Source organism: Chanodichthys erythropterus, chromosome 15 (assembly GCF_024489055.1).
Source record: "Chanodichthys erythropterus isolate Z2021 chromosome 15, ASM2448905v1, whole genome shotgun sequence".
NCBI lineage: Eukaryota > Metazoa > Chordata > Actinopteri > Cypriniformes > Xenocyprididae > Chanodichthys > Chanodichthys erythropterus.
Window position 1 is genome coordinate 38,925,798 of NC_090235.1, and position 23,203 is coordinate 38,949,000.

At 37.2% G+C, this 23,203-nt stretch overlaps 1 protein-coding gene across 5 annotated transcripts in view; it reads left to right on the plus strand.

The window, feature by feature from the left end:
- thrb (thyroid hormone receptor beta) overlaps positions 1–23,203 on the plus strand; it is a 384,429-nt gene that overhangs the window by 129,590 nt on the left and 231,636 nt on the right. Inside the window, exon 3 of one of the 5 annotated variants that reach the window (XM_067361444.1) lies at positions 16,144–16,218. The exons of the other annotated variants lie outside the window; for them this stretch is intronic. The gene's annotated coding sequence lies outside the window, so the exon portion shown is untranslated. The remainder of the gene's footprint in view (positions 1–16,143; positions 16,219–23,203) is intronic. 5 annotated transcript variants of the gene reach the window in all.

Below are 23,203 nucleotides of genomic sequence, written 5' to 3' on the forward strand. Positions count from 1 at the left end.
AAGTGGAGTAGATGCAGAAACAGTGATTGGTGAGGTTGGTGGAAACGAAATTGAACCACAACCTGGAGCATCACAGTGCTTTGAAATGAGTGATGACAATGAGATAGTGGATGACGATGCTTTTTCAGATATTTCTGAAATTGGTTCCCAAGTTATGGGAGATGTGTATACATTGCAGGAAATAAACAATTTCTTGGATGTAACTTCAAAAGTAGTTGAAGTTAATGATTTTTTCCCAGATGTGGATAAATGTATTGCTTCGGTTAAGTAAGAGTTAAGTAAGAAGAGATTTTGTTTGAAGAAACTCAAACTAGGCTACCATAATATGTGAGAAACTTATATGTACATGTTTGTATTTTTGGAGAAATAACATTTATGCGTGGTTATTGGAAAAAAAAAAAAAAAAACTTAAGTCACTGAAATAAGGCCAAAAAAAGTATATTAAATCTGTGCACAAGACTTTTGGGTATTGAAGGTTGTAGACTAGAGTTTTTGCTTTAATTGCTATTTTGCTTTAAATTATGTACAAATTATGCTGCCTGCTCCTTCATATAAAACAATATATTGATTTAGTTTTTGTAAGACAGTTTTTGTCAAGAAACACAGTATGCGTGAAGGCGTGAATCATCATGAATAATGTGGTGATTCTCACCTGAAACAACAAAAGAATCGCATAATAATGATCCGAAATGACTTGCATGATAATGAGGCCTTTCAGTCAGGTTGGCTGTGAAAAAAACCCTCTGTGATCATGTCTCAAGCAATCATGGTGTATATCAAACATACAGAAAAAACAGCAATACTGTGAAAAATTATTATAATTTAAAATAATGGTATTCTATTATATACTTTAAAATATAATGTATTTCTGTGATGCAAAGTGTCTGAACAATTATGTTACCTCTATGGCATTTCATATAGCCTTTTAGCTTAAAAGCATGCACATTTGGAGAAATATTGATGGATTCTCATATGTTTATGTCAATTTTCTATACAGAGGAGTAATATTTATTCAATATTTATTGTCATCACTATGAACGCTGGATACTGTGTTTTCAATTCATACTTGCAGCCGGAGGGCGCTCTGTGCACCTTTAGTCCACAAATTCATCTAAAGAAGAACAGGAACCAGGAACTAACGGCATGTCTTCCAGAGATCGCTAACCATGGCTTTAACATCCAGATAAACACTTTTCAAGACAATAAATACACGATTGAGATGATGTATGCATGTATTGACTGAATTTGCGTCTGAATAGCGCTGGCTCCGTGGGCGTGGCCTCATTAGCGGATAATGAGCTGAATCATGGACTTCTGACATGGCTCTCTTTTAATACAGATTACATAAACAGAGAATATTTGTTTTTAATTTGACTTACATGATTTAAAAGCTGACATTTCAACGTTTTTTTTAGACATAAGTCTAATTTTTTTGTGATTAGTATTCACTAAGTTACAGTTCATTTTCTGAGAACTATCAGATTGGACTTCGTTCAGAGGGAGACGAGAGATCACACATCATGTTAGTTTTCTTTATTTGGCAAAAAGCACAACACTTTGTTTTTACTCTGAGTGTACACAAATAAAAGAAGACATTCTATAGTTTCAATTGATCTATTACTTATGTCTCTATGACAAAAAATGACGGAGTATTTTAAGTCTGTTTTGCTGCAATGTGAAAAAAAATCCTGCAAAACGTGCCGGCGCGTTACCCGACTCCAGAGAGTTAAAGAAATGATAAAGCTGCACAGGGTGTCTTTCTTACTATGGTTTCCTTTTCTGTTTCTATCCCTTTTATCTTTTCTTTTTCTCTCCTCCGGACCATAACCTTCCCAGTCCACCAGGTACTGAAATCCATGTCCCCTCCTGGGAACCGGGGCAGGCGGATTCATGGTTGAATGAAGAACAGGTTTTAATTTAGAGACATGAAAAACGGAGTGAATTCTGCTCTACACCGAAGGAAGTTTGAGGCAGACTGCCACTGGGCGTAGAATATTAGTTACAGTAAATGGGCCGATGAATTTGGGCACTAGTTTATTACAAACAGAGCAGAGAGGAATATTCTTGGAAGAAAGCCACACTATTTGACCAACAGCATAGACGAGAGGCTTCGACTAGTGGCGATCGGCCTGAGCCTTAGTTTTGCACGCTCCCACCTGAAGGAGAGTCTCTTGGGCTCTTCTCCAAGTGTGACGGCACCTCTGGACGAAGGCGTGAGCAGAGGGTACTACGACTTCGGATTCCAGACTTCAATAAATAGGTGGCTGGTAACCATACTACAATCAAATGGAGAGAGGCCCGTGGACGACAAGGATTCTGTGACACCAAACATCGCAACACTCTCTCAAGGTCTTGGTTGGCCCGCTCAGCTTGGCCATTGCTCTGAGGATGAAACCAGAAGACAGACTAACACTCGCCCCCAGTAAATGAAAAAACTCCCTCCAAAAACTGGAAACAAATTGGGCCCCGTCAGAGACCACGTCCATCGGGAGGCCATTAATGTGAAAGACGTGATCAATGACAGTAACCGCTGTCTCCTTGGCAGAGGGTAATTTGAGCAAGGGAATGAAATGGGTCACCTTCGAGAACCGGCCCACTACAGTCAAAATGACTGTATTGCCCTGGGAGGGCGGGAGGGTGGTGACGAAATCGAGTGCAATGTGGGACCAGGGTCTCGAAGGGACAGACAGTGATTGAAGTAACCCTTCCGGTGGTTGATTGGAAGTCTTACCACGAGCGCAAACTGAGCAGGCCAAAACAAAACCCCGGATGTCACGAGCCATGGAATGGCACCAGAATCGTTTGGAATGGTCAAAAATATGAGACAAGGCATCGGGTTTGATGTTCTTCGACCCCAAACCGTAGAAAAGGGAAAAGTCAAAATGACCAGGAAAAAAAGTGCCCACCGAGCCTGCCTGGAGTTGAGTTGTTTGGTGGATCTAATATACTCTAAGTTCTTATGGTCGGTCCAGACAATAAAGGGTACCCCCGAACCCTCTAACCAATGACACCACTCCTCCAGTGATAACTTGACTGCCAGCAAATCTCTTTTAACCAATTTCGTAATTACGTTCAGCGAACGACAACCAATGAGAAAAAAACTTGCAAGGGTGCATCTTGTCGTCCGAGGAAGAGCGCCGTGAAAGAGCCATGCCTACCCCCACCTCCAACACATCGACCTCCACCATAAACTGATGTGTAGGATCAGGGGCTATAGGAATGGGAGCTAAACAAAGCGGCTCTTGAGGTTGGCGAATGCAGCTTCCGCTGCACTGGACCACCTGAACGTCGTTCTGGTGGAGGTCAAGGCGGTCAGAGGAATGTCTAGTTGGCTGTAATTGTGAATAAAATGGCAGTAGAAATTGGCAAACCCCAGAAACCTCTGCAGGGCCTTATAGGAATCTGGGGTTGGCCAATCCACCACAGCCTTAACCTTATCGGGATCCATGCGCATTCCTTCGGAAGAGATGATGTACCCCAAAAACAGAACAGACTCTGCATGGAACGCGCATTTCTTCTCCTTGACAAAAAAAACATTCTCAAGCAGCCTCTGGAGCACCTGCCTGATGTGCTGAACGTGTTCCTGGAGAGAAGAGGAAAATATCAATATGTCATCCAGGTAGACATTAAAGAGCGCTTTGAAAACCAGCCCAAAAGGCATAACAGGATATTCAAAGTGCCCCCTGGGGGTATTATACGTGTATTTCTACAATACACGGTCGCAGGGAACCATCCTTCTTCACCACAAAAAAAAAAAATCCTGCCCCAGCAGGAGAAGAGGAAGGACAAATGAGCCCGGCTGCCAGAGAATCAGAAATATATTTCTCCATGACCTCCCTTTCTGGAATAGAAAGCGAGTATAACCTGCCCTTAGGCAGACACATACCTGACAATAAATCTATAGCACAGTCATAGGGATGGAAGAGAAGCAGCCTTTCTGAACACTTCCTTCAGGTCGAGATACTCCTCAGGCACGCTAGACAGGTTCACGGGCTCATCCTGCAACAAAGAACAAGGCATAGAAGAACAAGCAGACACTAAACACAGTGCATGCCACTTCTCGCTCCAAGCCATGACAGTGTTCTAACAGCAGTTTATGTGAGGCTTATGGAGTATGAGCCACGGATGACCCAGCTGGAACCAAGGCATCTTTTCAGTGTGGTTGCCTGACGTGATGAGACTGATCTGGTGGAATGAGTAATAGAAGACAGAGGTTGTACACCCAGGGCGTTGAGGGATATTGGGTGAGTGAGTAGAACCACAGGTATCTTGAGTTTGTGAGCCAGGTTGATGTTCACTAGGGCTTCACACTGGTGATGTTTCGCAGCCCATTGCAGTCTGACCAGGAGGAGAGTAGCGGTAAGCGAGGATTTCTCAAAAGCAAGGCCACCCATCAGTAACCTCATCTCAACTGACGGGGTTTTGACCTTTATGGGACACTCAACTGTGAAATGTCCTGCAACTCCACTATATATCAATATATACATCGTCACTGTGTTCTGTGTGGTTCCTTCTCCTCCCGGGACAGGTGAGCTCTGCCCACCTGCATTGGATCGAGATCGAAGGAAGGGCCTGCCTCTCTCCCTGAGACTGCGTGATCGAACTCTTTCTTGAGTGACACGTTAAAGGACTCCGTTCCCCAAAGCACATCTCATCCAGATAAGTGTTATCACAAAAGCCAATTTGGATTTCTCTGTAAAGATGGATGACGGCTCAAGAGCAAAAAACTGTGAACATTTAGCCAGGAAAGAATGGCATAATTGAGGCTCACCAGAATAAGCAGCTGGAGGCGGCAGTCGAGTTTCCGTGGGGCGAGTGGAGTGATCAGCAGGTGGAACAGTCAGTGGTGTGTTGGGCGCAGTGGGAGCGTGGGCAGAGTCGACCCGTAATTGTTGGAACTGGGTGGTCAAGTCTGAGACCTGCGCCACCAAAGCCTGAAGTGCACCACCTGTCACGATGATCTGATCCTCCTGACATTCAAGACGAACGTTGTTACTATACAGGATATTCATCAGCTCGGCAGCACTCGCTGGATCCATGTTTGGTCAGATCATTACATAACAAATAACACAAGATCCAATCGCGAGTGCAAAAACAGTTTACTGTCCACAGCAGACAGATAAACAAGACAGCAGAGATGGGCACTCGAGTTAGAGACTCGGACTCAAGTCGCACTCGAGTCGCATTTTATCAGACTTCAGACTTGACTCGGACTCGACCTGAAATGACTTCAAACTTGACTCGACTTGGCACAAAAGACTCAAAAATGACTCAAGTCTTTTACCCTTAACTACTGATATAATAAATAAAGGATTTGTGTTGGGTTTAAATAGTTTTATAATATCTGCGTCTCATATATTTCCTTACGTGTCGTGGCAGATCGGACTCTTGTCATAGAATTTGATTATGTATGTCTGTGCGTGTAAACTCCGAAATATCATACGAGTCCCATGAAACATGACGGGAGCCGCCGTGCCATATATTCTTTCGTTTGGGTTTATTGTCACGTCAGATCGGCTAGATGCACAGAATGTGGGAAAACAATTAAAGACACCGGAACAACATCATCAAATTTTATAAGACATTGCATCCACAAAGGTTAGTCACATAAACTCACACTAGAGCTAGCTAGCTATTATACTGTGGTGGAGCTGCATGGCTCATTTGAATTGCCAGCCTGTTAAAATATGAACAAAAAAAATCTAGACTTTAAACCTAGCACTACGTTTTATCAATCTTTTTGTACTATACGCAGCTTTTCTATTTCTTAATGTGTGTCCATAAGAGAGAGAGATAGAGAGAGATAGAAAGAGATGTTAATCCATTTATTACATAAAGCTCATATTTCAACGTATCGCAATCAGCATGTGTAGAGTTTTCTATTGACATTCTTAAACATTCCGAGTTTTGATATTTTCTGATAATGACTGTCATCACTAACAACGAAGCTGTAGAACAAACTGTGACTCACTGTGTCCATCTTGCGTCCACTTAGCAACTGTATTGAAAATGACTACTTGTGTTGCCAGGATGATTGTTTTGTACATTGTAATGGATTATAAAGTAAAAAGCTGGATGTACATTATCCCTTACATCATAGGACCTTAATTTCAAATAAAACAGATGATAGAAAGATCATATTATTTTGTCTATATAATACAACTAGTATAAAAAATAGGATTTGATTATGATATTTTTTTTTTAATGACTCGAGACTCGACTCGGACTCGTGACAAAAGACTCAGACTCCAGTGATAAAGACTTCAGATTTGACTCGGACTCCAGCTTAAAGACTTCAGACTTGACTCGGACTCCAGTTAAAAGACATAGATGTAGAAGTGCAACTGGTGAAACAGGCTTTGGTGGCAAGGAGACTGCAGCGGGCTGGAACAAGCTGTCCACATGAGAATTTAATCCACAGACGATCAGAATGGGTGAGATAATCCACACAAGCAGGAATCAAACAAACAGGAACTGGAGACAAGACAATACTGCTGGGAACAACGGAGAACAGATGTGAACACCCGAATGATCTGACAATGAACACAGCAAACTCAAGACTACATATAGGGACAGATAACGAGTTGCAGCTGTGATTGATCAGCCAGCTGATCAGCAGTTAGTCGCTACAGCAACGCTAGTAGACAAACTGACACTGACAGCACTCCAATATTTCCAAATTATGTTCATTTTCATAGAGCGGGCCAATATCGTGACGATTATTTAAAATCAATCGAGAGAAGCAGATATCGTTATCGTGATAAAACCCGATTAATCGTGCAGCCCTAATTTAATTTAATTTGACTTGACATTTGATATTCAACAGTATCCTTGACATTTATTCAACAGTGCTTTTGATCTGCCTGCACTGACACTATTCTTTAAAAGGAAAAATTTTATACCAATTATCAATGTAAAGCTGCTTTGACACAATCTGCATTGTAAAAAGCACTATATAAATAAAGGTGAATAACAGACACACACACACACAGACACACATGTTTGTTTTTGTGAATTGTGGGGACTTTCCATAGGCCGCAATGCATTTTATACTGTACAAACCGTACTTTCTACCCCCCTACCCTACCCCTAACCCTAAACCTAACCATCACAGGATGGTGCACACCTTTATTTTCTCACAAAAACATCATTTAGTATTTTTATTAATTAATTTACATTGTGGGGACCGGTGGCTGGTCCCCACGATGTAGGTGAACTCAGGTTTATATTACATCGTGGGGACATTTGGTCCCCACAATGTAATATAAACAAACTCACACACACACACACACACACAGAGAGAGAGAGAGAGTGAGAATAAGTCAGTGAACCCATGAACCGTGACAGAATGAGGGTAGAGACAGGAAGAAATTGGCAGTGGTTTCAGAATTTTTAAAAATCAAACAAGTTAATGTTGCCTTCTTACAGGAAACTCATACTGATAATAATAATGAGATAGAATGGGGTATGTGGTGAGGTGGAAAGCTTGTTTTAAGTCATGGGTCGAATCATAGTGCTGGGGTTGCTATTTTATTTTCAAAAACCCTGAATGTTAATATTTTAACTTGAGGAAATTGAAAAAGGGAGGATTGTACTAACAAAAATAGAGTTTGGAGGTTTTTTGTTTGTTTTTGTTAATGTATACACCTCAAATAATGGGTTAGAAAGAGTGAGTTTTCTTAATGAAACTGAATAATTCTTTAAAGAAAATTGATGATGTGTGTATTACTGTAGGGGGAGACTGGAACTAGAATTTTACTATTGATAGAAATTAAGAACCTCATAATCAATCTAGTTTAGTAATATACAAAATAATGAACAAAAATTAATTGTTAGATGTATGGAGGATAAGTAATAAACGGGAAAAAGAATACACATGGGTTAAATTGACTGACAATATCGTCTGTGGGGCTAGATTGGATCGTTTTATCTTGGAAAAAATATGGAACAACAGAGTTATGAATGTTTTTCATTCACCTAATGCTTTTTCAATCTAAACATGAAAGAATTGTCGAGACACACATATTATTGGCATTTAAATGCTAAACTGTTACAAGATGTTATGTTCTGTGAAAGATTTACATTGTTTTGGAATTAATGGAAAGTGAAAAAGAGTTCTTTTGAGAATCTTACGCAGTGGTGGGAGTGGCAGAATTATACTTTGAATTCTTCATCACAAATTAAAGAAACAGTACAAAGACTGGAAAGAGACTTTGTGCAGTTAGAAAAGGGGCTTATGGATAATCCTGGAACTGTGCAGAAAGACTTTTTGAAAAAGAAGAGAATGGAACTTGGATCTTTCTTACAGGAGCGGACAAAGGGAGCACTCATAAGAGCAAAGTTTTGCTCCATTAAAGATATGGATGCCCCCCGTTCTTATTTTTTAATTTAGAAAAGAAAAATATTCAACAGAAACAGATGTATCATTTGTGGCGTGCAAATGGAACTATAACTTCTGATCCGGTGGAAATAAAAAAATGGCTGTAGATTTTTATGGAACATTATAAGGTAAAGAATCATGTGACTCCAAAAGTACTGAGGAATTGCTCCAGTATTTACAAAAGTTAGCAGATGAACACAAAAAATTGCTGGACAATGAAATAACCTTACAGGAACTCATAGGGGCAATGCAGCAGTTGTCCTAGGAATAGATGGGTTGCCAGTTGAATTTTATCAACAATTTTGGAAAGAGTATATTAGAAGTTTAAAGGTGCCATAGAATGCTTTTTCACAATATGTAATATAAGTCTAAGGTGTTCCCTGAATGTGTCTGTGAAGTTTCAGCTCAAAATACCCCATAGATTTTTTTTTATTATTATTATTATTTTAACTGCCTATTTTGGGGCATCATTAAATATGTGCCGATTCAGCGTGCTTCCCCTTTAAATGCTCGCGCTCCCCGCCCCAAGCTCACGACTCTATAATACATTGCATAAACAAAGTTCACACAGCTAATATAACCCTCAAAATGGATCTTTACAAAGTGTTCATCATGCAGCTTATCAGAGACGTATGGTATTTATTTGGATGTTTACATTTGATTCGGAATGAGTTTGAGGCTATGCTCCGTGGCTAACGGGCTAAAGCTAACATTACACACTGTTGGAGAGATTTATAAAGAATGAAGTTGTGTTTATGAATTATACAGACTGCAAGTGTTTAATAATGAAAATAACGACGGCTCTTGTCTCCGTGAATACAGTAAGAACCTATGGTAACTTTAACCACATTAGCAACATGCTAACGAAACATTTAGAAAGACAATTTACGAATATCACTAAAAATATCATGTTATCATGGATCATGTCAGTTATTATTGCTCCATCTACCTTTTTGTCGCTGTTGTCCTTGCTTACCTGCATAAAGTCTAATGATTCAGCCATGCACAGCTCCAGATGTGAATACTGCATTGTCTAATGCCTTGAACATGGGCTGGCATATGCAAAATTTGGGGCATACATATTAATGATCCTGACTGTTGTGTTACAGTCGTTGTTATATTGAGATTCGCCTGTTTTTCTGAGGTCTTTTAAACAAATGAGATTTACATAAGAAGGAGGAAACAATGGAGTTTGAGACTCACTGTATGCCATTTCCATGTACTGAACTCTTGTTATTCAACTATGCTAAGGTAATTTAAATTTTCACTTGGACTTGGGCTTGACAAACATCTTTTTTTTTAGAGATTGGAAGATATTAATTTGTCTGAAATTACACCTTTTTATGTTTTAACGGTGTACAGAGATAGGAACATTCACTGGGCTCCTGAGGAACCATTGTTTTTTAATAACATGATCCAGACAAGACTTTTGTCCTCAATGAGTGTGAGAGCATGTCTGTTCAGGAATGGGATCATGAAGATGGGTCACATAATGGATAAAGATGGATGGAAATCTGTAGAAATGATCAAGGAAGTGACTGGTTTACGAACACAGAGATTTACATCAAAACTGATAGAGGAAATTTCTCTGGTAATACAAAGCACTTATGGAGAAAGTTTAGCAAGAGGACAAATGTTAAAGGGATAGTTCACCCAAAAATGAAAATTTGATGTTTATCTGCTTACCGCCAATGCATCCAAGATGTAGGTGACTTTTTTTCTTCAGTCGAACGCAAATTATGATTTTTAACTGCAACCGCTGCCGACACATTAATGTCCTAAGACACGAAACGATCGGTTTGTGCGAGAAACCGAACATTATTTATATAATTTTTACCTCTAATACACCACTATGTCCAACTTCGTTCAGCTTCCTGTTAGTGAGGTCAAAAAACGCGTTCTGGTGACAGAAGTGATGTCTCGCCCATATACTTCAATGAGCGCGAGACATCACTTCCGTTGTCAAAGCGCGATCAGACCTCACTAGCCGGAAGCTGAACGAAGTTGGACATAGTGGTGTATTAGAGGTAAAAAATTATATAAATACTGTTCGGTTTCTCGTACAAACCGATCGTTTCGTGTCTTAGAACATCAATGTGCCGTCGCGAGCCGCAGGGTTTAATTTGGATTTGTCTATGGAAGTTTTTTCGACTCTTATTGTTCAAGTTCCCAATCACTGCTATTATTTGACTGACAGACGGCAGCGGTTGCAGTTAAAAATCATAATTTGCGTTCGACTGAAGAAAAAAAGTCACCTACATCTTGGATGCGCTGGGGGTAAGCAGATAAACATCAAATTGTCATTTTTGGGTGAACTATCCCTTTAAACCAGAGTGACACCAGTATTTCAGTATTTCAAGCTAATGTGTGATGAAAATGAGGGTGAATGTGCTGATTCAATCTTGAACTTCTCAATTGGAGTATCTAGACTGTACTTCAAAGAAAGCACTTTACCTCACAACAGTCATGGTGATGCATCAGAAGTCACTAAAGAGACAAAAAGCCTCAAGATGGCCAGGTTTGTTGGGGCAAGATTTTCTTGTAAGAGACAGGTGGAGGACCCTATATAAACTCCCTGTATAGAAGCAAACTGCTGATCTGCAGTGGAGGATTATTCACAGGGCCATGAACAGACACATGGGAGACTTGAATATAGCAGTGGGTGAGCAGTGTAGGTTTTGTGGTGAGGGAGTAGATTTAGAGCATTTGTTTTTACAATGCATTAGATTAAATAATCCTTATAATCCTAATACTTATAACATTGTTTCATGGGTTTACTGAAGAATTTTCAGACTAAATATTTATAGGAGCACTGAAATACAGATTTTTATTAAGAAGAAGAAGAATATGTTTATTAAATTATCTAATAGGGACAGCAAAATTGGCCATATGAAAAACATGAAAAAGGCTTAGAGTTGGCACTAAAGTAAGGTTTATGTGTCTGGTGGCAGCAAGATTGAGAACAGAATTTGCATATTACAGTTTTACAAATAATGTAACTGCTTTTTTGTAAAAAAAAATTATATGTATTAATAATATGTATTCTATTTATTTATTTATTTTATATTTAATTGCCTTTTAGTGTTTTTTGGGATATGAAGTTTGAAGTAGGAATGTAAAAAATGTGCAAAAAATAAAGTGTTTCTAAACACTTTATTTTGGTGCTGCACTGTAGTTTAATAAAGCAATAAGCCCCAAGAAGCCATGGTTTTCAGTGAATTTTTAACAGCTAAGGGCCATTGTTAGGCATGACACGGAGCGGAGTGGCTAAAACCGCCTTAGCTGTTATAAATTCACTGTAAACCATGGCTTCACAGGGCTTATTGTTTTTATAACATGGTTACCACACAATAAAGATATTAAAGGCAAAACAATATGTATCAATGCAACTTTTTTAAAGTAAAATCATTAAAAGGCTTCCTTCCAGTGGAAAAAATAGTCCCTGACCATGAACAGCAACAGAAGTTACATTTATTACACCATTAGATGGCAGCAAAGATTGTCTTTTTGAGCGAGTCACTTAGTCGAAAAGACTTATATTGAAACTTTTTGTGAACACGGAACAAGGTGGAAATGACAAATGCTTTGACTAGTGCTGTCAGTGTCAGCAGGGCATTAGAAAACCCTATAAATGTTAAAAGGACAAGATCGCAGCAGACATTCAAACAGGTTTTGATTATGAACATTTCTAACCAGAAGGAATATGCTGGTAACTAACCAGAAGGAATTTGCTTAATTTGAATGCAGGTAATACACTCGGTCACTCGATATCTCTCTCACAATACTCTTCTATATAATGCAGTAAGCTTCAATTAACAAAATCAATAGAGAATTTTACAACTGCTTTGAACACGGCTCAACCAAACAGAATCAAGTGCTGGAACTATCCATTTTATAAACTGGTTTTGAAAATAACACTCTTGGCTTTTGAGAACTTTTTCTACATAGTAGACACATAATTAAAAACACTTATGCCTAGTTATTGGTAGATAAATTACAAAGGGTTTCCTGATGCATAACAATAGAGAAAGATGAAAAATTTACTGATCATTCAGAAAAAAACAACGGATAGGGATTATTTGTATCACAGCCTTTTTATTTGAATTTATTTGTTTCAATCCTTTTGATTGGGAGTTCCTAACAAACTGAATTCCATCCATATTTTAAAACACAGTAAGCTCCTTCTGGAAAAAGTAGATAGCTCTATATTAAACTGGGATAGAGAAAGTATTTTACAGGGTATATATATATATATATATATATATATATATATATATATATATATATATATATATATATATATAATTTATTTATTTATTTTTATTGCTTTGGCGCAATTGTCACAAGCAATTGGTAAATTTTCAAAACTCTTAGTACTAATATTTTTTTTAGTTTAATATACAATTGTCTATCATTTAATCCAAATGATCTTAATGGTTAATCATTTAGTACATGTATAGATATCTATAGATACAGATTCTATAGATTCTATAGTTTCTACGTTGTTTGCAATTCATGATACAGATAACCAAAGTAACAAATTCTTTGTACATTATCAGCGATTTATTTTAGATTGTAACCAATATGTTCAAAGTGTATGTCCTACCCCTAAACCTACCCATCACAGAAAACTTTCTGATATTTTAGATTTTCAGAAAAGATCATTCTGTATGATTTATAAGCTTGTTTCCTCATGGGGACCAAAAAAAAAAAAAAAATGTCCCACAAGGTCAGAATTTACTGGTATTACAATACTTGTGGGGTTTAGGGATAGGGTTAGAGTAAGGGGATAGAATATACAGTTTGTACAGTATAAAAACCATTACGTCTGTGAAATAGAAACCATGTGTGTGTGTTGTGTGTGTGTGTGTGTGTGTGTGTGTGTGTGTGTGCGTGTGTGTGTGTGTGTGTGTGTGTGTGTGTGTGTGTGTGTGACAGAGAGATTTGCAATTTGTGAACACAGAGCAGAATAGAGAACAAGTAATCTCTAAATCTTTTTATGTAAAAATATCCTTGGGCATTTATGGTGGCCTCTAAAAGATTTGGACACTTTCTAAAAGTCATAATTACAAATGTCATTGCATTAGATACAATGACATTTGTTTTAAATGATAAAATAATAGATTGATGTTTCTATTACATGTACTGTGTGCCCTTTTTTGCTCTGTATTTGCCCTGTAACTTTCAGAAAATACTATTAAAACACTTTTCACACTCTCGCTACTTTACATGTCTATATACATCTCAGGAGACATCTGTCTGTTTTCTGAATCAACATATGTAATTTCCACCACATCTCAAAATATGGATTCTGTTTAATAATATTTTGTGGTGAAGATGTCAATTTAACTATTTGTTTAGAAATATGTCTGACACTTTTCTTTTGAGAAACTGATGCTTTCAAAAAATTCAGGGTTTCTGCGAGTCTTAAAGAATTAGTTCACTTTCAAATTAAAATTTCCTGATAATTTACTCACCCCCATGTCATCCAAGATGTTCATGTCTTTCTTTCTTCATTCGAAAAGAAATTAAGGTTTTTGATGAAAACATTCCAGGATTTTTCTCCATATAGTGGACTTCAATGGAGCCCAAACAATTGAAGGTCAAAATTACAGTTTACAGCGATCCCAGATGAGAAATAAGGGTCTTATCTAGAGAAACCATTTTCTAAAAAAAAAAAAATAAATAAATACAAATTTTATACGTTTTAACCATAAATGTTCATCTTGAACTAGCTCTCTTCTTCTTCTTCTTCTTCTTCTCTATTAGAATTCCAGCAGTGTAGACACTGCTAAGTGTATTACTGTCCTCCACAGGTCAAAGTTAGAACTAAATTGTCATATATAATATTCTAGTCCAATTATATAACAATTAGTCCAAACTTTAACCTGTAGAGGGCAGTAATACCCTTACCAGTGTCTACACTGCCGGAATTCTAATAGAGAAGAGAGTTAGTTCAAGATGAGCATTTATTGTTAAAACTTATATATTTTTTATTTTTATTTATTTATTTATTTTATTGTATTATTTTTTTTTATTTTTTATTTTTTTTTAGAGCGATGGTTTCTCTAGATAAGACCCTTATTCCTCGTCTGGGATCGTGTAGAACGTTTTGAAGCTGCAATGAAACTGTAATTTTGACCTTCAACCGTTTGGGCTCCATTGAAGTCCACTATATGGAGAAAAATCCTGGAAAGTTTTCATCAAAAACAAAAGAAGATATTTTAAAGAATGTTGGTAATCAAACAGTTTACGTAGCCATTGGCAGTAGCCATAATTATTAGGTAAGGGTCCAGTGTTTCCCATACATTGACTAGACTGTGGCGACCCGCCACATTCAAATTTGTCCCGCCACAGTCTCAGAATGAAACGGAAATTAGGTTTGTCGCGATATATAAATTACAGTCTGATAATTGCGCTCTTTTATATGGCAAAAGTGGGAGACATAGAGCAAAATAAGTAGACTAGCACCAATTAAGTTTTCGTGCACTATATTCAAAGTCATCTGAAGCCATTCCATAGCTTCATGTGAGGGACAGAAGAAATATACATCGATAAGTTCACGGTCAGAAACTCGTCTTCCCTCCGCTACAGCTGTTAATCATTCAGCACTCAAACAGCGCGTCACGTTCGGTAACGACAGTCAGCACGGTAAAGCTCTCCAATATGATATTCCCATTATAATACTTGATATGTATATAAAGAGCTGTGGATTTGCATAAAATGACTTTATCTTGCTGGAGTTTATTGCTGTTTCTGAACGATGTCATCATCCTGGCTACAGGATGTCTGTTAGATCGCACAACACAAGGACTATGAATTCGTGTCACACGCACAATAACTGGAATTTAAAAATGAAAGAACCATACGATTAATAAACTTAGATACAGTCAGATGTAAACAGGGATTCTCTTTGTACCGTGAACTTTTCAATGCGCAGCACAACTGCGCGCTCTGACTCGATATTGCTTCAAGCGCATCATTCTGCACCCGGGATGTGCATTAGCAGTTTTTTGCTGCTGTTTTGAAGCGTTTCATATTATCATGGTTTTGCACACTGAAAGATTATTAATAGCCTATTTTGTTCTGTCGTATCTATAGCTTGTTGCCCCATTAAAAAGCTGCACAATACATTTAAAATAAGCGCCTTTTAATGTAACATTAATATAAATACATTTAATTATTTACATATAAATCTAATATAAATCGTTTTTTCATTTCAGAATACAAATAGTAATTTTAAACTTTTTATTAACATTTGGATTTATAAAATTACTGTGCAAAGTTTTTAGGCTAGAATATTTTTTTGCTGCTGAATTATATACTCGCCTAGTTTACTTATTTATTTATTGGTCAGCTTATGAATATATTTTTATTCATTTGTTATTTTTCTCTATAATGAGATGGTGTGTTTAGTGCATTCTGGATTGGTTAACAAATCAAAGATACAGGCTCCCACTAATTAATTCAACAAAGGTAACCTCTTTTGCTACATATTTTTAATGGTTTAAATGTGTACTCTACATGTTTGACCACTTATGAACTATCATTTAGCCTACTACATGTTGTGTACATGACTAATGTGCCCTATCATCACCAATAAATAAATTACTTTTAGAGCACAAAATTGTTTACAAGAGAACAAATTTCTTTATTGATCTAGTCATGTAATTTTGCTCTCAGAATACACCAGATTTATGCATTTAAATTTAAAATGTACAAAATTTTCCTCCGGGGGGGAATGCCCCCGGACCCCCCTACAGGAACCGATGTCCACCCACCACAGTCTCACAAAATCCTGTGGGAAACACTGCACACAATTTACTCTTATTAATATGGTAAGTACATGTAAAATATTTAATAAGGACACTTTAAAATAAAGTGTTAATGTTGGATAAGCTGCATTTAAAGCTATTGTGAAATATGTAATATAAACACACCTGCGGCCACACACTAAATTCTATATAAGTATGGCAAGTTGTGACATTGCTCAGCAACCATAAACAACTGCCTGTGCTTGTTCTTTCTTGTTTTTATTCGTTTGGGACACATTCTGTTCTACACTGTATTTTCACATTACTTAATGTTTTTTGTTGTTTTTGTTGTTGTTGCTCTCACATGTAACTAATGTAATGCATTTCTGTCCACTGATGGTCAAATGGTGTATACTAGGAAAAGTACCATGGTATTATCATCTGACGGTATCAACATCACTGTACAGACACAGTACAGTCAACATGTCAACAACACAAACTAAACTATATAGCTAACTACAGTGTTTGAGGGCAGATCAAAGCAGACATGAAGACCACATGGTGGAATTATCCAGATTTGTTAAAAATCTATGTAAGTTTGTGCAGGAAGTAAGACTGGAATTAATTATCATTTCAGGCCATTCATAATTGGTTCTTCTTCTTCTTCTTCTTCTTTTTTTTTTTTTCTCTCTCGGTGCAACTCCATTTGCAACAACTATTTAACAGCTATATAACAAACAACATGAAAGGTAATAGCCGAAAACCATATTAGGGGCTAGTGTTGTCAAAAGTACCGGTACTTCGGTAAGTCGGTACTGAAATTTTGAAAATGTGACGATATATTAACATAACAATAAAAAAAGGTTTTGCGTCTTTCCAAAGTTAACTTTATACATTTTTATAAAAGCCATTTATTCCTTGTCACCTCGGAAAAATAAATTCTTCTCTCAGAAAAATTAACTTTACACTCTTATCAACATACTGTGGGCACGCGCGCACTACATTTGTGGAGGCGCGCGCTGTATGTCACGTCACTATATATAAAAAGCAGTCATCCATACTCTGATTTGGTGAAAAGAAACATTTTTTTTTCTTAAGGGGACATTTCAGTCTTGTGTCTGACATTTAATTACACGTTTTATATTGCAAATGCTGGTAATAATAACATATAAAGAATGTGTAAATGATGGTAATGAAATTACGAGCACATGACGTTGCTGTTACGTTGCCAGTAAGTCATGGAATGACCATTATATTACGAATAGAGGACGTATCTGGAACGTCCTTGGTAATAACGTTTGGAGAACGTACTGACGATGTTGTGATATGGTAATTTGATGGTAATATTATTACGGGCATACAACGTTATAGTTACGTTACTAGTAAGTCATGGAATTACCAATATATTACGAATAGAGGACGTATCTGGAACGTTCTTGGCAATCTTATAACGTTAGGAGAACGTACTGACGACGTTGTGATATGGTAATTTGATGGTAATATTATTACGGGCATACAACGTTGTAGTTACGTTACTAGTAAGTCATGGAATTACCAATATATTACGAATAGAGGACGTATCTGGAACGTTCTTGGTAATCTTATAACGTTAGGAGAAAGTACTGACGACGTTGTGAGATGGTAATCTGAAGGTAATGAAATTACTGGCATGCGACGTCGTAGTTACGTTGTCAGTTAGTAAGTCATGACATTACCAAAAAGTACGAATACATTACGTAACTGTTACGTCGTGTGTTAGCTGTGTTTTTTGAAGTAATATTTAACTTTCTTATTATTTAGGTTACCATTATTTACCGATATTTATTTATAGTTTTACAGTATGGCGGCATTTTAATGCCATTAATGACCGAGCGCACAATTGATGCTTGGACGCGCAGTAAATCACTTCCGCGAGAGAATTACAGATCTGCACGCGAGGAAACGGGAGCCCCCGAGCTCATTTTAAACCCCCGCGCGCGCCAAATGGGTCAAAATACGCCAGGAACCAAACGCCTGGTGCCCAGAAAACGCCGTTATTTGCGGCGTTTTAGACGAAAAGACGGCGCAAAATACGGCGTTATTTAGTACAAGCGCCGTAAATGACGGCGTTTTCACCGCAGAAACGCCGTGAATATCGGTGGTTTTTGATCCGACCCAAATCGCTGTTCATTTCGCCGTTTGGCGTTCCATATTACGCCGTCAGTTACGGCGCTTCAGTCTGTCAAAGACGCCGTAAAAAGCGGCGTTTTCTATAATATTCAAACCAGCCCCCCCTTTTACTACACAGCCCAGCCCCATTAAAAGACGGTAAGACCTGTGTAGTAGAATGTCGATCCACCTCAAGAGTCCTGTCTTTTAACGCTATTGCAACTGATATTTGGACTTTCATCGTGTGATATTTGTATTTTTTCATTGGGCATGTGTGTATGTGCCTTTTCCTTAATCATATATGCCTAAGTAAAACTATTTTATAATCTTTTGTGTACGTTATTGTTTGTGAAAACCACAGAGCTATCCTTTGTTCACGAGTCAGTAGTCTACTCTTTATTTTGTGACAGGAGTTCGAGGTCTGGCGACCTGGCACATGCTTAAATAGCCTACACGCAACAGCTAAATATAGGCTTCTTATTGTTGTGTGGGTCGGGTTTAGCCTATTGTTGATTAAAAAATATTTACTACACAAGCGGGTTTGTTTTCGCCCACTTGATGCAAACCTTGAGCATAATACCTATAGGTTTCTGACGAACAAAACTGTAATGTAGGCTACATATACATTTCCTTGCTTTGCTCTTAACCTGATGAATTAATGTATCTCTTACATCGAGCAATGCTGCTGAATAAATAAATATAAACACATTATTGCGGTTACAGCAAATACACAAGTATTGTCTCCGTCCTGTTGCATATTTCCCGACATTATAGCTGTTCTTTGTGTGCTCGTAATTACAATTTCTAGCAGCGCAGTGAGCATTTTTCAGTTCAATCATAGAATAATAAATTCTGTCAAACTTCCAATAGACAATTTCATAGATCTACAGACAGTTCTGTAATAACTACTGGCACTAGGCCTATATCTTTTTTTTACCAGTAGCCTATATATTCTTCTTTTTTTATTGGCCTATGCACTTTAATAGATTCAGTTAAAAAAAAATAAAGCCTTTCTTTCGGTTTGGAAAAATTATATCTTAATATTGATCAATGTTTCATCAACAATGTTTCATTTTCGTTTTGAATTATTTCGTTTTCGTTAAAGTAGATATTTAAAGCTTTCTATATATATATATATATATATATATATATATATATATTTCTCATGTCTCTGAGGCAAGTAGCCTATACGCTGAGTTTCGGTTCATTTAGTCTAGACGCACTATAGTTCACGCGCCAGTGATCGCACCCGTGCTTCAATGTCATGATTATATTTTCTGCTATATTTGCTTCTTATTTATTAAATCGAAGCAATTGGTTAATGAAACATTGATTAAAATTAAGATACATTTTTTATAAAAACGAAATTAACTTTAAAAGAAAGGCTTTCTACAAAACAAAACTTAATGAAAGCAATGAAATGTGTTATTATAATTAAAATATGAAAATTAAAATGATGGGTAATAATAGATTATGAAGGAATTTTTACGACCCTGTCCGTCAAAATGACGGACAATGTTAAAGTCTAACGCAAATAACGGCGTTTTCTGGGCACCAGGCGTTTGGTTCCTGGCGTATTTTGACCCATTTGGCGTTCCATATGCGCGCAGATCAAGCACTCGCGTGCTCGGACAAGATTCGCAGCACGCGCGTCATCATTCCCCACACTCGCGCTCAATCTTCTATTTCGCTCGCGCGAACACTTGATTTTTGTCAGTCGTGGGGCGGGACTTTACTTATTTCAGTGTAACCTCAAATGTCATTGGTCAATTCAGTTTTTTCCAGAAGTCTGTTTTGATTGGACGCCTGTTGTAAAATGATTAGACATGGCTTGGACCAGATGAAAAAAATACTATAGTAATTTATAGTAAATACTATAGTGTTTTTGAACCATACTATAGTATAGTAATTTAATTTGCTGTGGTAATTCTATAGTTGTTGAGGGTAATATAAGCAAATTACCCAAATACTATAGTTTTCCACAACTATAGGGTATATTACTACAATACTGTAGTAAAACCTAAAGTAGCCTATACAGTATTTATTACAGTCTATCAGTTCATCATAGTTAATACACTGTATACTGAAGCATTCATTAACAAAGTGTTGTAAATAGTATAATGTATACAGTATACTACACTTTACTATAGTATGGTCCAAAACACTATAGTATTTACTATTATTATGCAAGTGAGTTAAACTTTATTTATTGACTGGTTGATTGCATTATTATTATTATATGTCCTTATTAGATACTATATTAACTTGATTTATTATTTTTATGGAGCTGTAGCTGCTGGGGAAAAATGAGAACACATTATCATTATACTTCCACTAAACAGTATCTGTTTACCCATGATAGTATACAAAAACAACAACAAAAAAACTAAATATGTCTTAGATATAAAGATTTCTAAATTGGGTTTCGGGGGGTATGATCATTCATACTGTGTACTGTATCTTAACTTTAACTGCAACCTTTCAACAGAGTGAAATGCTGAAACCATTTTATACTGTATTTAATGGAAAATATATTAACCTGATAATAGGCTATATTAAACTGACAAAGAATGATAACAAAAAGCTTACACAAAAACTCTTGCTGATATGAACAAGTAATGTATCTTTCATCCAAAGCCACATGAAGCAATTCTGGATTTAGAATCATAGTTACAACTATTTAATTGACATTTTTGACATTTCTGTAGTTCTCAGAACTGATATAATTTTGGCTGGGTAAACAGATACTGTTTAGTGGAAGTATAGTAATGTAGCGGTGAACTACAGCAAATATAATGTGTTCTCTTATTTCCCCAGCAGCTATAGCTCCATAATAATAATAATAAATCAAGTTAATGTATATGGTAGGCCAAATTATAATAATAATGCAATCAATCAGTTAATAAATAAAGTTTAACTCAGTTGCATCTGGTCCATTGACGAAGCCATGTCTAATCGACAACAGGCGTCCAATCAAAACAGACTTCTGGAAAAACTGAATTGACCAATGACATTTGAGCTTACACTGAATTAAGTAAAGTCCCGCCCCACGACTGACAAAAATCAAAAGTGTTCGCGCGAGCGAAATAGAAGATTGAGCGCGAGTGTGGGGAATGATGACGCGCGTGCTGCGAATCTTGTCCGAGCACGCGAGGGCTTGATCTGCGCGCAGAGGAGATGTCATGCGCGCGCGCGGGTTTAAAATGTATGGCAAGCCAACGTGCTCACAAACGCCTGGTCGGGCGTCTGATTGCACACTGACGCGTCAAAAGCGCGCGTTTTGGCAGCAAAACGCGCGTCCTCGATGTATGATTTGCGTTAAGAACGCGCGTTCTTAACGCGCGCTTTGGTATCATGGAAAACGTGTACCTAAACGCGCGTTCTCGACGTGTGATTTGCTATTAAAATGCGCGTTCTTGACGTGCGCTTTGGAATGACAAAAAACACGCATTTTTGACGTGCGAAAATGGGCGTCGAATACGTGCGTTTTGAGTCAGACAAAACGCTCGTTATGAACGTGGAAACAGGTAAACCAAACAGACAGTGCAAACGTGTGTTTGAAGTGTCCATCAGGCGAAGAGAACGCGCTCTCTCTTTAGGGCTTTGAGTCTGTTATAGGTTTAGGACAGCATTATCATTAAACTCAACCAAAACAACATGGAATTATCAAGGATAAATTTGGCAAATGATTATAATTGTTGAGTTATAATCCAGTATAATTAATATGAAATATGCATATGAACACGTAAAACTATTATTTAAAATAGCCGTGGGGGAATGACAGGATAAATATACCTTCGATCAAGGCCAAAACTTTGTAAGTTTGTAAGGAGCCAATAAAATACTACACCACATGTATGATCATCTTGGCTATATATTACGGTGGCGTATTGCCTCATACATAATATTTTTTCCACTCAATTATGTCGTTAAGACATCTTTTTCTCATAATAACGAGATGTTATGTCGTTAAAACGACATACTGTATTTTGTAGGCATATATGACGTGAACATATAGGCTACCTTTATCTGATCTATAATAGAGAATTTATCCTAGATCATGCCTTTATCACACTTCCGCACTCGAAAAGCATAAGCAAATATAGTGTAAAATACATTTCGATGCCTGTATCGATGGCAGTGCCCATAGAATAATGAACACAATATTATAGCCTATGCAGTTTCTTGCCTAATAAAAGAGAAAAAAAATTATCATTGGTGTTTCAGTCGCATTTTATTATAGGCCTATTCAAAAATAATATAGCTAAAATACCGGTAAACAGACCTGACACTACGGATACAACAATAATGCTATATTGTCATTGACCTATTTATCAAAATAAAACTGATAAATGAAAGTGGAGACAATAGCCTACCTCCAAAAATATCTACATTACTTTTCCAACATTTGTGTCATTATTCTTAAAAGGTTTATTGGCCTCGATGAGTCTGAGACTCCCGGTCAGAGATTGTGTCTCAGACGGCATTAAATAATTTGTGAATATTTGTAAATATTCGTGGCTCAAACAGCTGGAAAAATGACTGTGGCTATACTGCAGTTCTGTGGGTGTTTTGTCTAGGCAAGGATATTAGCCTATAGTTAACTAAAAAAAAAACTATTCAAAACATTTATGCTAATCGAAATAAACCTGAAATTTAAGAAAATATAGCCTAAATATTAGTTGAAAATTTCAATATAATTTCCTTTCTCCCCCCTGAGGCGATCATTTCATTAACCGACAAGATTATGTTAAATTAGAATTAAACGAAATTACAATGAGGAAAAAATCCCAGGGGTTCAGTTTTAGCCTAGGCTATATAGAAGAAACAACAAAACAGGAGGATTCATTGCATCGCATGCAGCGCTTCTGTGAACGGAGAAGAAACGAGATAAAATCTTATAAACGGAATAAATAGCTTC